The 13,349-nt window shown below is 37.1% G+C and overlaps 1 protein-coding gene across 1 annotated transcript in view; it reads right to left on the minus strand.

The window, feature by feature from the left end:
• Positions 1-13,288, minus strand: part of RALA (RAS like proto-oncogene A) — a 29,820-nt gene extending 16,532 nt beyond the window's left edge. The window contains exon 1 of the mRNA XM_015619493.3: positions 13,225-13,288. The gene's annotated coding sequence lies outside the window, so the exon portion shown is untranslated. The remainder of the gene's footprint in view (positions 1-13,224) is intronic.
• Between the last annotated feature and the right edge of the window lie 61 nt (positions 13,289-13,349).

Consider the following 13,349-nt stretch of genomic DNA (forward strand, 5'->3'; position numbering starts at 1 on the left):
ACATAAAGCTGAATGCAGGCCTTGTGAATATGCAGTTGTCCTTAACAGGAGGACTTTGATTTGCTGCAGACATTTGTTTGAAGGGGATTAGTTAAACATAGCTTTGTATTTACAGATAGCTGGTATAGTTAGCATAGCTGGTTCTAGTTAATAAGTAGAGATAGCAGTGCCTCTCTTCAATTGCAAAACAATTTTTTATTGTCAATTTTATAGCCTACATAAAATTAATACATCAAAACTGAATCCTAGTTAATTTCCTTTCCTTTAAGAGAAGATTACACATAAAGATTTGAAACTCTGTCATATTAACCTCATTACCCACTCACTTTTATGAGTAACTTTCTTCCCTGAAGACTGTTTTATATAAAGGGCATCAATTAAAACTGCTAGCTGATACATTATAGCACCCACCTTTACTCTGTTTAACAGAGCTAGAACTTGATACATTTGAAGGAACAGGAATAATTTAACTGCTGTAGGTGAGTTGCTTGCACAATTTTAAGAACTAGTTAATATGCTTTGACCAAAATAACTTCTGGAGAGACAAAATTATCAATTACTTACTGAACAATTAAAGAAAATTTAGCAACGAAAACTCTTATTGCTCTAAACAAATAACTTTTTTTTTTTACTTGAAGAAATTAATGCCTGCACTACTCTGCACGTTATACTTACTATAATCTACCACCTCTAGAAACACAATCCAAGATTTATTTCATTCTGAAGTGAAAATTTATGGAAACTTTTTGACAGCATTTTCTAAAGTGAGTTTAAGAACTCTCCAAAGTTTTGTAATTCACCAAAGTGAATCAAAACTGTTGCCTCACGTGACCTACAAATCACAAGTTTCAATTTTCTAAGAACAAACACAGGAATAATAATTTTGAAAAGTGGCAACATATCTCACATCCAAGGACCATGAAGCAATATAATCTCACCTGTTGTGAAAGTATCACAAATTTAACTGGTTACTTCATTGTTTATCGAGTCCCATAGTTTCAGTTTGGCTAACAAGAGCAAAAGTATATTTGAGAATGTATTGTTTGAAAATAGCACTAGCATACTAAGTGCCAAATATCTGGAAGACACCTCACAAATGATTCAGATATTTCTGCAACAAAAGCATTCCTGGTAAAGGAGGGAAGCAACTCCAGGCAAGCAGAATCTAACCCTCCCATCATCTGGTTCCAATTACAACATTTAAACCAGATCAGCAGAAACACCCCATGACCCAGAAATTGATAGGATACATGAGGACACAAGATGGGACATGATGCCAGCTGCTTTAAGAACTAGAGAATAAGGACGTTTTAAAAGGCAGATCAGCATTATTGTTGCGCCATCAAGTCTGACTGGTGTTTTATTAGTTTAAATGGACAACATCCACCAAACTCCTCACGAAGTAACATCAGTATTTTATTAAGGTAGAACAAGTATTTCAAAATGTTAAATAATCATTACAAACTTTAAATAGTAGTCTAGAGAAAGAGAAGAATGAACCCAAACGTTCAAACGATCTCAGAAATAAGTAATTTCATTAGATAATGAAATAGGCCTCCTGAAACTCACCCTCATAACAAGTTAGAAACTTCCACAGCAAGTATTTCCCTATGTCCTGAAAATAATCCTCCAACATCAACATGTTTAACTAGGAATTAGGATTGGGAGCTTCCCATGAGCTTAACAAGCAGTTAAATCACATTCAAGGTTTCATAAGAATCCTTCTTTCCAAAGCTTTCTAGGGCACACCTTAGAAGGTGCTTGTGCCTCCCACACCCACAGAACAAATTTACTATGGTGACTAACTACACATATACTAACAAAAATAAAGGGTAGAAGACTGACTTCAGTTCTATCTCTCAGCAGAAGCAAGTCTCCTCAGGCAGAAGGCCTAAACTTCCCAGCTCCTTGAGACAAAATCATTGTACTTCAAATCATAAGCACTTAAACTGGAAAAATCAACTAGTGAACTCTTCACCCAGTAACAGAAGCACATCCATCCCATAAATTACACTGTGTTGTTACAAAGAAGAGTGGTTCCCACATGCCCACAACTTAATACTCTTAAGACATCAACAGAAGAATTGTGATCTCTCCAACAAGAAGTCACTAAAACATGAGAAACAGGTTCACAGACTTCTAGCCCTGAGGCTCCACAGGGCCTTAGTCACAACTTCTGGACATAGCCATGAAGTAGACAGCACCTTCTGAAGCAAGAACAGATATGCATTTCATATGCTTTAAGTCATCATTCCAGTAATTTCTTACCAAAAGGCCTCTTTGGCTTCCTGCAAGATGATTACTGGGGAAGAACTTCCATAAGGAAATTTCTTGAAACCCACATGGAACAGTACATGAAAACCCTGACAAACTGAACAACAGAAACAGTCTAGAACAAAATCAAGGTCTTAAGATTTCAAACCCTGTAGTGTACTGAAAAGAAAACAAAGCAGCTACATCACTGTCCACATAAACAGCTGACAAAACATACAGCCCTGGAGCCCAACTGTGTGTGTTTGCAAGGCTGATATAAACTAAACCTGCAACAGTCTGTCTGATATTCCTATATCCTTTCTCCCAACAGCACTGGTGCAACTATTAGGTGGCAAAGCACTTCAGAAATTGCTCTAGACAAAAATTAACCTATACTGGTTTTTGAACAGATACCAGCCTGCTAGTACCAAAGATAGCCCAGAAAAACACATAGCTGAGCATGGGGAAAGTGAACAGCACTACCAGCCTATATAAACACTGTGGCAAAACAATGCAAGTGTTCTAGGGTTCCTCAACCATAACCTGGCACCTGTTGAAGACTTCTTACTTTTTTTAAGTTATGTGATGGCTATTAAAAAACACTGGGAAGAATTCTAGATACTTGCAGTGTATACTTATCTGAACTGATGCAGAGATCAATGGGAAGAGCAGCAAACTCAAGCCCACCACCAAGGTTAACACAAGGTTAAAGCTTGCTTTCATAGTCTAACAACCAAAGTTACACTGAAATAATTTTGGTAATATACACACATAAGAGTCTAGAATGCTGTTCCTGCTTCTACAAGTTCAGTATGTGGCTGGTGCCCTCTGCCAGTCTAATCTAATCACTGAGGGAACTTTGCTTTCTGAGGCTGACAGTGCTAAAGTGCTTTAACACAAAGTATAAGGGTCATGTCTTCTTTCATATTCTATTTGTAAACACAAAGATCTGTAATCTAGCATATTAATAGAACACATTCATTTTGTATTGATTTAAGATTATACACCATAAGGAGAGAATTAACAGTCACAGCAGACACAATAGAATAATGAGCAATTACGACTACATGCCACTAGCCCATCAAAACTATCCACAGACTTGCACGGATTCAGAGGGAAGGCAGACAAACAGGTACTGTGGTACTACAGCTGATTTTCTACCATGAAAGGCTGAAACATATGAGGGGGACATCTGTGGAGGAGCCTCCCACATCAGTTATCCATAATCAAAAGTCAAGTTACATTCATGGGAGATGCATTTGATATAGAACAAAGACACTCTCCCAACCCTCCTCCCCCTCAAAATACGAGTCAAGATATATAGCATACAAGGATAAATTTTAGAAATGCAGAATCAACAGCTCAGGTTCTTAACTACTGCTATTCTACTAAGAACTCAGTGAAACATTTCAAGAACACATTTAAGTGTAACCTAAGACATATGAGATAGAGCCATTTTCATCCTGTGTTTCAAGTACAAGAAAGCACATCTGGAAGCGAACTTTTGATTAATGATAAACTAGGCTTCACTGACACTTGCACAGGGCTGCTGCTTCCAGCTGTTCTAGAAAGCAACAAGAATAGAGCTCTCTTGAAGGCATGGTGCCAGAGCTTGCAGCATGAGCTTCAGCAGCGCACTTCTTTTAAAAGCAGTTCAAGAGCACTGCATTCAAAACTTATTCACAGCATATTCAGTACCAAAAATTCAGGTTTTTTTGGTCAATTACATTTCAAAAGGAATCTCAACCATATTGCCGTGTCCTTTTTGCCCCTGTATATTTACACTTCAATATACACAACAGAAATTTTAGGAAGATTTAAATGTAAGCATGTTGTCTTGGCTTGATGAAGTACATTCCTTGAGGAAAGTCTGAAGATGGCTTCCCAAAGATATACTTGAAATAATATAGGCTTTCCTCTAACACAAGTATCTTCTTTTTAATTGTTAAAAACCCCTAGTATTCCTTTCAAAGTTCAGAATGTCAGATGTGCATTTTCTAGAAACAGCAAATATTTGCATGGTCATTTTTACAGACAGAAAGAATAATTATCAAGATCCACATTCACTAAACCTAAAACTGCACCCAGACAGCTTCCCTGCTCTACAGTAAGGAAAGTTAACTTGTGACTGAGAAATCTAGGAACAAATGGTATCTGCAAAGCAAAACAGTCATCAGGCTCATGGCAGGCTGCACCCAACAATCTTATGGAATCTATAGAAGGAATGGAGACAGCATCTCTTCTATAGGTTAGGGTTCTGCCCAGTAGAAGCAGCCTTGTTGTTTTGCAGGCATCTCTTGTCACACCAAGACAAGTTCTGATACTGACAGCTCAGGAAATTTATCCTGCTCAAACAACTATTTTTCCTGGTTAGCCAGTCATAATAGTACTATGGTGAAAACTCACATGAACACCCTTAAATTCTTTCAAGTATTAGTACAGACAGAATGAACACAGGAGCCTTGTTTGAGTAACACTCCTATGAAATTCTTGACAAAGAAAAAGTCTAAGCTTTCAAATAAAGCATTTTTGAGGCAGTCACTGCCTTCTCCCACAAGTCAGTGCCTAGGTGAATGAAATTTAAGCAAAAGCTGAGCAGCAATACCACAATACATTATTATCCTTCACATCTCATGCTGATAAAACGGCTCCTAACAATGAAGGATGCAGGAAACAAGTGCTCCAGCAGGTGCAAGCACGTTTACCTCAAAGGACACAGCACAAATGATGCAAGCAGACAGGACTGAATGCAGGGCATTAACAAGGAACACCAAGAAGCAGGAACCACCAAGTTCTCTGTCTCCTCTTCGCAAATAAAGGCAAGTGCTCTCTCTCCCTACAAGCAGACTGCATCAATACACCAGCCAAATGGAACCTAATGAAATACAAACATGTTGGATTTGCATTTCAAAAATTTCCTTTTATTGCTCTAAGGAATCATGCAGCTGCAGCAAATTTCTTTAGTGAAATCTGACTTGGCAAAGTAAGTTACTTCAGTCATTTTATGACTTCGCCATCTGCTTTACCACCTAATTAGAAATGCACAAGTATATTTTTATAGTACTATTGGAAGAACATTACTTTTGTAGCTATATTTTGTTCCGGTAATGTCTCTTTCTGTTTATATTTTATGCAGAGCAAATTTCTCCTCCTAAAACCATAAATTTTTTTCTATTTTATTCAGAGAAAAAGTATTTCATATGCACAACTCACTAATGAGACTGGTTTGCAAATACACAAAAACCTTTTGAATAGCTGGTTCAAAAACACAATTGGTTGTAGACCTGATGTTGCATAGTAATACAGCACTCAAAGCTGAAACACTGTCAGGCAGATCCCTCCCCATTTTTAGATATCATTTATCCTAAAACTGTTAGATATACGGTTTGAAAAACTGATAATCTAATAGATCTAAAAGACTCGATCAGCCAATGAATTGTCATTTAGTTCAATATATGCTTGCCAATCATATGATACATGATAGGCTTTCATGGCTACTTCACATATTATGGGCCTTAAATTCTCAATGGCTAAAACCAGAGGGCATTCAGTTCATTAAATTAATATGAAATTATTAATATTCATGTCAATTTAACAATTTTCACATCAAGTGCCAGTGCAAGGTGGTTTTCATAATTTCCTGCTTAAAATACTGATCACACTTTTCTTGCAGTACCACAGAACGGGTTTTCAAATTGAATGTTCCCAAACTTAAAACTTGCTTTTTGCTCCTGTTTCAATTCTTACAGCTTTTACAATGCACAAAGTAACTCAGAACTGTTAAATGACTTTACAAGAATATAAGCATACAAGCTCTAAGTTTTAAGAGAACAGACTATCTCAAAAAAGTTCTTTACAAAGCAATGTATGTTAAAATCATAGATCAAATTCAGAACACAGGAGCATAGCATTCATTTCTGACTATATGGAAAACCAAGTGAAGCAGCTATCAAAAATTTCTGATAACCAACCTAAAAATTACTTTTAAAATCATACTCCAAAGGCAAACACTTGAAAAAGGCACCATTAAGGATGGTGTACTATTGCGCATCACTAGATAGGTCTCAAGTGTGTCTCTCTTCCTGTGACCTGACACGGAATGCAAAAGCTAAAGGCATTCCAGCAGAGGTCACAGACCAAATTCAGTTTATTTTAAAGGCCAGTCTCCCTGTGGAAAAACTACTATAGAAGTCTGTCTACAGTGAAATCCAGTATCTTTATCAACATTTAACTAATTTAAATCTACATGTAACAATGCTAAACAGTACCAAGAGTGAGCTGCTTTCCTTTCTGTACACAACCTTTTAAATTCCTGTGAGAAGTATGTGACCTAGCATCTTTTCAGTGTTCCATGATTTTCTCCAGTCTAAGAAACCTTCACTACCTCTGACTTACGAAAACATTTTCTTTTCAGCTGGTCACTTGCAAGCTTCCACTTCAGTGGCAGTACTTCTAGTAGCATCAGTTCACCACAGAGTCAGAAGCTAATTTTACTGCTTTTCTTCTTAAGGGGTTTACTTCTTTTACCTTATGCACACGCATCAGAGTCCTGCATAAAGTCTAGAAAAGTTAGTGCTATTAAAACCCATTCCTGTTGTTCACAGATGATAGCATGACCAGTATTATCTGATTGTAAAACAGGAATTACGTTCCTGAAAAAATCTCCTTCAAACCCCTGACTGTCTAACTATGCCATTCTGACTGGGTTAGGTTTCAGTATTTTATCATATTGTATTTCATTGTTCATACTATCTTAAAAGAAACCCTAGTACTTGGCTACAAGATTGTTTCTGTTTCAGTTTTCCCTCAGAGAAACATATTTTCCCCCATATTTGTAAAAAAAGTATCCTCTCCTAAAATTGTAGTAAAACTTATTATAAACATATAATATAAAACTTCACCCCTCAAACAACAGACTGTTTTTTGCAAATTTTCCAAACTACTCTTAAAATCACTAGATCTTAAGACTGCTTTTACAATGCTCCTCAAAATACTCCAGTCTGATGAAAATGTCACAAATTCTGCATGTTACAAACATGGTCCCAGTTCTAACTGAGGCATCTTGCAGAGAATATTTTTGTTAGTTTACTTCATTCATCTATATGCTTTGACTGAAAGAGCCATAAAATTCAACCTTTGCAAGACAGAAAATACAACACATACAGTTCAACTTCACTTAACTTTTAAGAAAAGATGCTCTTCTACTAAAGTTCAACATGTACTAAACAAAGTTACCTAAGAAGAAACAACTTTCTCATTATAATCAAATGAAAAACATTCAAGAGGCACGACAGTGAAGAAGTTTCTCAAAAATCAGGTTTCCGAATTACTCCAAACTGAAACATTTCATATCTCACTCTGGTTCTGGGGCAAAGAAGAGCTGAGAAATTCCAGAATTTTTGTGAGTGGCTGCACTATACAATCTTTAAGTGTAATTGTAACTCTAAGCCCATCAGTAAACTAATAACTACATGCCCAAAATTAGTGATCAACAGGGAGATGGGTTGCATGGGTGTACGCATACAGGCTTTCCTAAAATATTTTGTGGATTAGCTACTGGTCTCTTCAACACCATGAATCTAATAAATTATAAGCTGCCACAATCTCAACACAAGAAAAACCAGCTGGCAATGCCTGCAACGGGATTTCTTAGCAAAGAATACAGAGGTATTTAAGATGTGGAATATATATAGGTCAAAAGTGAGTGTTTTCCCATAAAAGCAGAAGCACAAGGGTAAAAAGTTGAAATCATGACTTAAGATCCAAGTTATTATCAAAACAAGATGTGAGAAATAGGACAGAGACATATCTTGAATTAAGATTCAGAATTTAACTCCTCTAAGTCCAAATTGCAGCAACTAAGCTCCTGCTTAATTGTTATTATAAAACCAAACCTGAAACAAGTTATCTGCAGAAAGAATGCTGCACCTGTAAGAACACTTGGTTAACTCTCTTTAATATTTCTGAAACAAATTCATCCATATTTCTTTACTTATTTTTTCTAAAGCAGTCCTTTATGTTACACTATACACTGAAACAAAACGACTACTGATGCAAACCAAATTAATAATTCAGATGAGCGGCCTTCTTACTCTTTATTAGTAACTTAACTTTTCATTATTTTTCTTATCAGTCTTCATTAAACCGGGAAAATAATCAAGTACCGCCATTTCACACATCTCAAATTAGTGGGTCTTTTCCTACAGGGTACTCTGAGATGTTGCAGAATACCTGGAATTAATTCTGAATGCTACCTGTAGCTATATTTTCTTCCTTACAATACTAACCATATAATAACATTTTAGATGGCAATCTTGCTGAACTGAAAGCAGTTTCTGATATTTAGTCTAATGCACCTGCTCCTTAAATACTGAGTGACAACACTGCTCTGCATAGAGAAGGAGTACAGAGTGCAGCTTTTTCTTTCAAGTTTAAGTTTTCCTGGTTTATTATATACTTTACTTCCACTGAATATAAAGCCTGGAACCTCAAAGCCATCAGGTCTAACCAGCAGCAGACAAAAAATATGCAATCTGGACCAGTAAAGAAAGATGCTTTAATAAATCACATTCACACAGGCCCATGCTGTATCGACTTCAATATGTAAACTACATCAATGTAAAATAAATTTCACATTAATTTTCGAATCAGTGACAACTTCAAAAATGTAAGCTTATTAAAAATCAGAGAACTCAAGTTGTGATAAAGTACACTGAGCTACCAGTCATGACTCTACTGGACCAGTCACTGAAGCATTGCAACGAACTCTTAATTCGAACAATATAAATTTTGACCTTACAAAAGTCAGTTCTTACAAGTGTGCAGTGTTATTTCTTAAAATACAAGTGTTCTGAGGATTGGAATGAAGCTTATTTGCATGTTACACTACATAGGTGAAATTAATTCAGGTGTTTAAGTATGCAAGAACTTTATGATTTAGTGGTGTCATCCCAAAATCCCAAAGCTCTTCCACACAGCAGTCACTTGGATTCAGTGATTGCATTCACTGATTTTGCTTACTTTGATCTCCAAGGGTAACAGTGACAGATGGTTAATGATGAGCTCCTACCAGCCTTGCTTTGAGTAGGGTCTTCGGTCTGTCTACTCAAACACCTCCCATTTTTTGATCTCACTCATCAAGTGTGGGTTTTGTGACTGACATGGCATGCAGACGTCTGTCACATTAACACTAGTTTCCTGTCTGTATAATTTCTTTTATTTTGAAGTCTGAAGTAAATCCTACTGGGCAAGGTGTTGCTGGTATTAAGTACTTCTGTGTTAAAAGCCTTCTCAACACAGCTATACCAACAGGACTACACTGCTATGTTTCATAATGACAGACCTCCTTTACTCTATGCCATCTGACAGGCTTGAATGGGAGTACTAGTAAAGAGAAGGACTGTACCACACATAGCTGGCTTTTTATTTTCTTCACAGATGTTTCATTTTTGCAAGACTTCCATGTTTACTGCAATCTATTTCATGTTGACAGAAACATTTCTGCCTGTCTGGATGTGGGTGCTATATGTAGAGCATTCTCAGACTCTCAGAAACAAGGATCAGAGTAAAAGATCAAGTCTTACAGTAGTACAGAAGGCTATTAAATTAGTATTTCAGAGAGTAAAATGAAACAGGTACCAAGGCCTGAATGCATGGCTGATCCCTGCTGCCCACCTACTAAGCACAGACGCAAAGCGCCTTTGTAAACAGCATTTTCCATAATTTGCAGAAATGCTTGGTCATACAGTATATTTACGTGCCATTTTTTAATGAAACCTTGTGGGCCACTGCACCAGATATTCCCACACTCTTGCATCAAATGATGTAGTAAACATACTTTTATAGAGAAGAATACAATGCATTATACATACATACAATGCATGAACTTTACTGGTAGGAATTCAACGTATATTATAATTACTTCAACTAAGGAGCTACTATCACAAAATAAGCATCAAAAATTCCATTAAAGTAACTGCAGAGTTACTATGCAACCAACTTTACATTGCTTGTTTGTTCTACCTTCTTTGCATTCTTGGCTCCTCTCCGTTATAAACTGATTATGGCACAGCTTACTTTGAATTCTCTATAGTAACTGCCTATGTCATCTAACATCTTCAACACACTTTTTTCCATTATTCCCCCCCAAAGCCTGGACACTTCAGTATTGTCAATCTATCATCTCAAAGGTGCTGGGAATTTTGACAGAGACAAACCGAATTCTAAACAAAATATGACAAGTAAATACTAAGCCTCTCTCTGGGCAAAGGCAATGAATTCTCTCATTGGGTCATTCTAAGGCAGCATTACTTAATCTATACTACATTTCTTTCCAACTTGTTCCTACATTTCAATCCAATTCTGTTTTTTCTGTGAGAATTTCAGAATTTTTTTCCTGCTGTAAAGAGTCCCTAAGACTCTAGAGTAACCTGATGATTATGGGTTGCACAACTACCAAAGAGATTCAACAAGCAGCTGTAACCACTGATAAATCCTTGGGCTTTAGGTGCTGACTCTAACTCACAATAGTCAAGAAAACAGGATGAGTAGCAAAACAAGGTTTAACAATCCCCTGGTCTGCAAAGTACATTTGCTATAAAGTGACTCTAAGTTATTTATATCCACAAGGACTATAACCAATTTCAGACTTTGCAGACAGTAAGCCTTAAAAATAACTTTTTATATCTGTCTTGAGAGCTGATTTTAAGTACTGCAACAGATTAATAAAATATAACAATTTCTTCCCTACTTAGAAATCTATAAAATATAAATATTTTTGCAGAACACTTAATGGACATGCATTATCACCAACTGTTCTATTTATTTGGTTCCTCACATAAATTCTTTTTAAAATAGAAAGGAGGCTTAACACAGTTGTCCTGTAATTGTGTGTTTAAGGCAGGCAGGCTACAATATGTTCAAAGGAATGCTGTCACTAGCCTACCAAACTACCTTGTTCATATAAAATAGATTTCAATTTAGATGCAAAGTAATTTCAATAGCTTGGAGCCATTAGAATTTTACTGGGAGCTGGTTATAAGGACTTTCAAGGGGGTGGGGCATTCCCTTTTTAGGAGACATGTTATCAGCCACTGATTCCCAGGACCACTATATCTTACAGCACTCACTGGGGTGGCAAAGCAACCAAATCAAATCACAAAGTTTAAAAAAAAATTTCTCATATAGGTATTTCTTCTTCAGTTGTAAAACTGCAGCAAAAATAATGCTGTTGTCAGTTACAGTATCATTTGATACTGGAGACTGCCATATATCAGTTTCTAAGACAGCAGCATCTTTTGCCTCAGCAATTATTTTCTTCTAAGTTCTTCTAAGTCATATACACTTGAAATTTAACAGGAGCAAAACCTGTTAAAAAACTTCTTAGATGGAACACCTCTGTTTCAGTGTAATCCCTCAGAAAAGGAAGATACAGGGTTGTCAGTGCATGACTCAGTAACTGAGGTTAAGAACACAACTGCCCTTATGGAAACTGGAAGTCAGTCTGAATACAGAAGACACATGGACCACTACAAGGTCTCCAACTACACTTGTTTAACAGTCTTGTGCTCCTCCTTGGTCACCTTTACCCAGCTCTGCCTTATCCTCACAGTCCCTCCCTGCACCACTTCCCCATGCCCATCCCTTCCCCTCAATAGCCAATTTCTATGGGTTATTTATCTCAAGAGCATGTAACCACAGGTGACAGAGGTTACAAAGAATGCACAGCTAGGACACATTCCAGTTTTCACTTTCATGGCTAAATATTTTCTCCTTAAGTTCCAAAAAAACCAACATTACAACACTGTCAAAGAACACACAACACAAAATACTTCACCTTAGAATGTTTGTAATCTTTCCCTTCCTCAAATTCAAAAGAGCACTAAAAAGCAAAGACTAAGACAAGGATCTTGCAGTAGTGAAGGAGTACATTCACTATCTAGCATCACAGTTTATTTAACCTCACAGTTGACCTCTCATGCAGTGGACTGAAGGCTTGTTTTGATCTTTTTGTGCAACATTATGTCATATTCTCTTATTTCTACAGAAAAGAATAAAGGGTAAACATGACTAGCACTATCAATCCATAAAATTTCTACCATTTGGAGGCTTCCACAAAATTGTTTGACAAACTGTCATGCAAGCACAGACAGAAGGATTTAAATTCGCATCAGAGATTGACATATCAAACAGTTGTTCTTCATTCTGTTAAGAATGCTCAGTTTCCCAGGACTTAAATGTTAAGGTACATGCGATTAGATTAATAAGTCAGCTGAAAAGAAGAGGATTTTTAATTAAGAATCCAGTTATAATCACTATTAATTATCCTGAAAACTAACAGAAGAGCAGTATCTTCTCCCAGTCCAGCCCCTCTCTCAGGAGCTCCTCTCTTTTCAGTTTAACTTTCAGTGGAAAAGACAAAGAACAACTTATAGTTTTATGTTCAGATCTCTCCATAACCTATCTCCAGACACTGGAATGCCAGCAGAAGCACGTATCGCTTACACTTGTGGAAGTGTAATGTTTTGCAGTGCAGAATGCAAGTCGTTTTCCGATAAGAACTGTAAATTCAAACGTAAAACAAAACATCAGGAACATTCTGAATCTGAAAAAAAAAATCATTTTGGCAATCTTTCTGGCAGGCTGGGATGCCACAAAACAAACACACAGATCGAACTCCAGGTGACTCTTGGGATACGTATGGCCCACTTAACATTTACATTTAAAGACTCAATTAAGGGGAAGGAGCTGAAGCTATTAACTTCCATTTAAAAGAAACCCAAAAGCAAACACCAAATCGCTTACCTATCCAAATAGGTGAGTATCGAAAGGCTCTTTTATTTGGGAAACTTAATAGCGTTTCTCCTTTGCGTTAAAAGCTAACACAAGCTCTAGTTACCAGCAACTATAGAAAAGCCCAGCACATGAAACCGGGCAGCAATTAAATGTTACAGAAACCCTGCTCTTACTCACTCTAGAACCGCAGAACCCACAGACACGTACAGGGTCCCCGGCACCCGGCCGGGGCAGGAATCGCAGCTGCAGCCGCCGCTCGGTCCCGCCGGGCCGGTGGGTGAGCGCCCCGACCCCCTTCCCCG

The sequence above is a fragment of the Parus major genome, chromosome 2 (assembly GCF_001522545.3).
Source record: "Parus major isolate Abel chromosome 2, Parus_major1.1, whole genome shotgun sequence".
Classification (NCBI taxonomy): Eukaryota; Metazoa; Chordata; class Aves; order Passeriformes; family Paridae; genus Parus; species Parus major.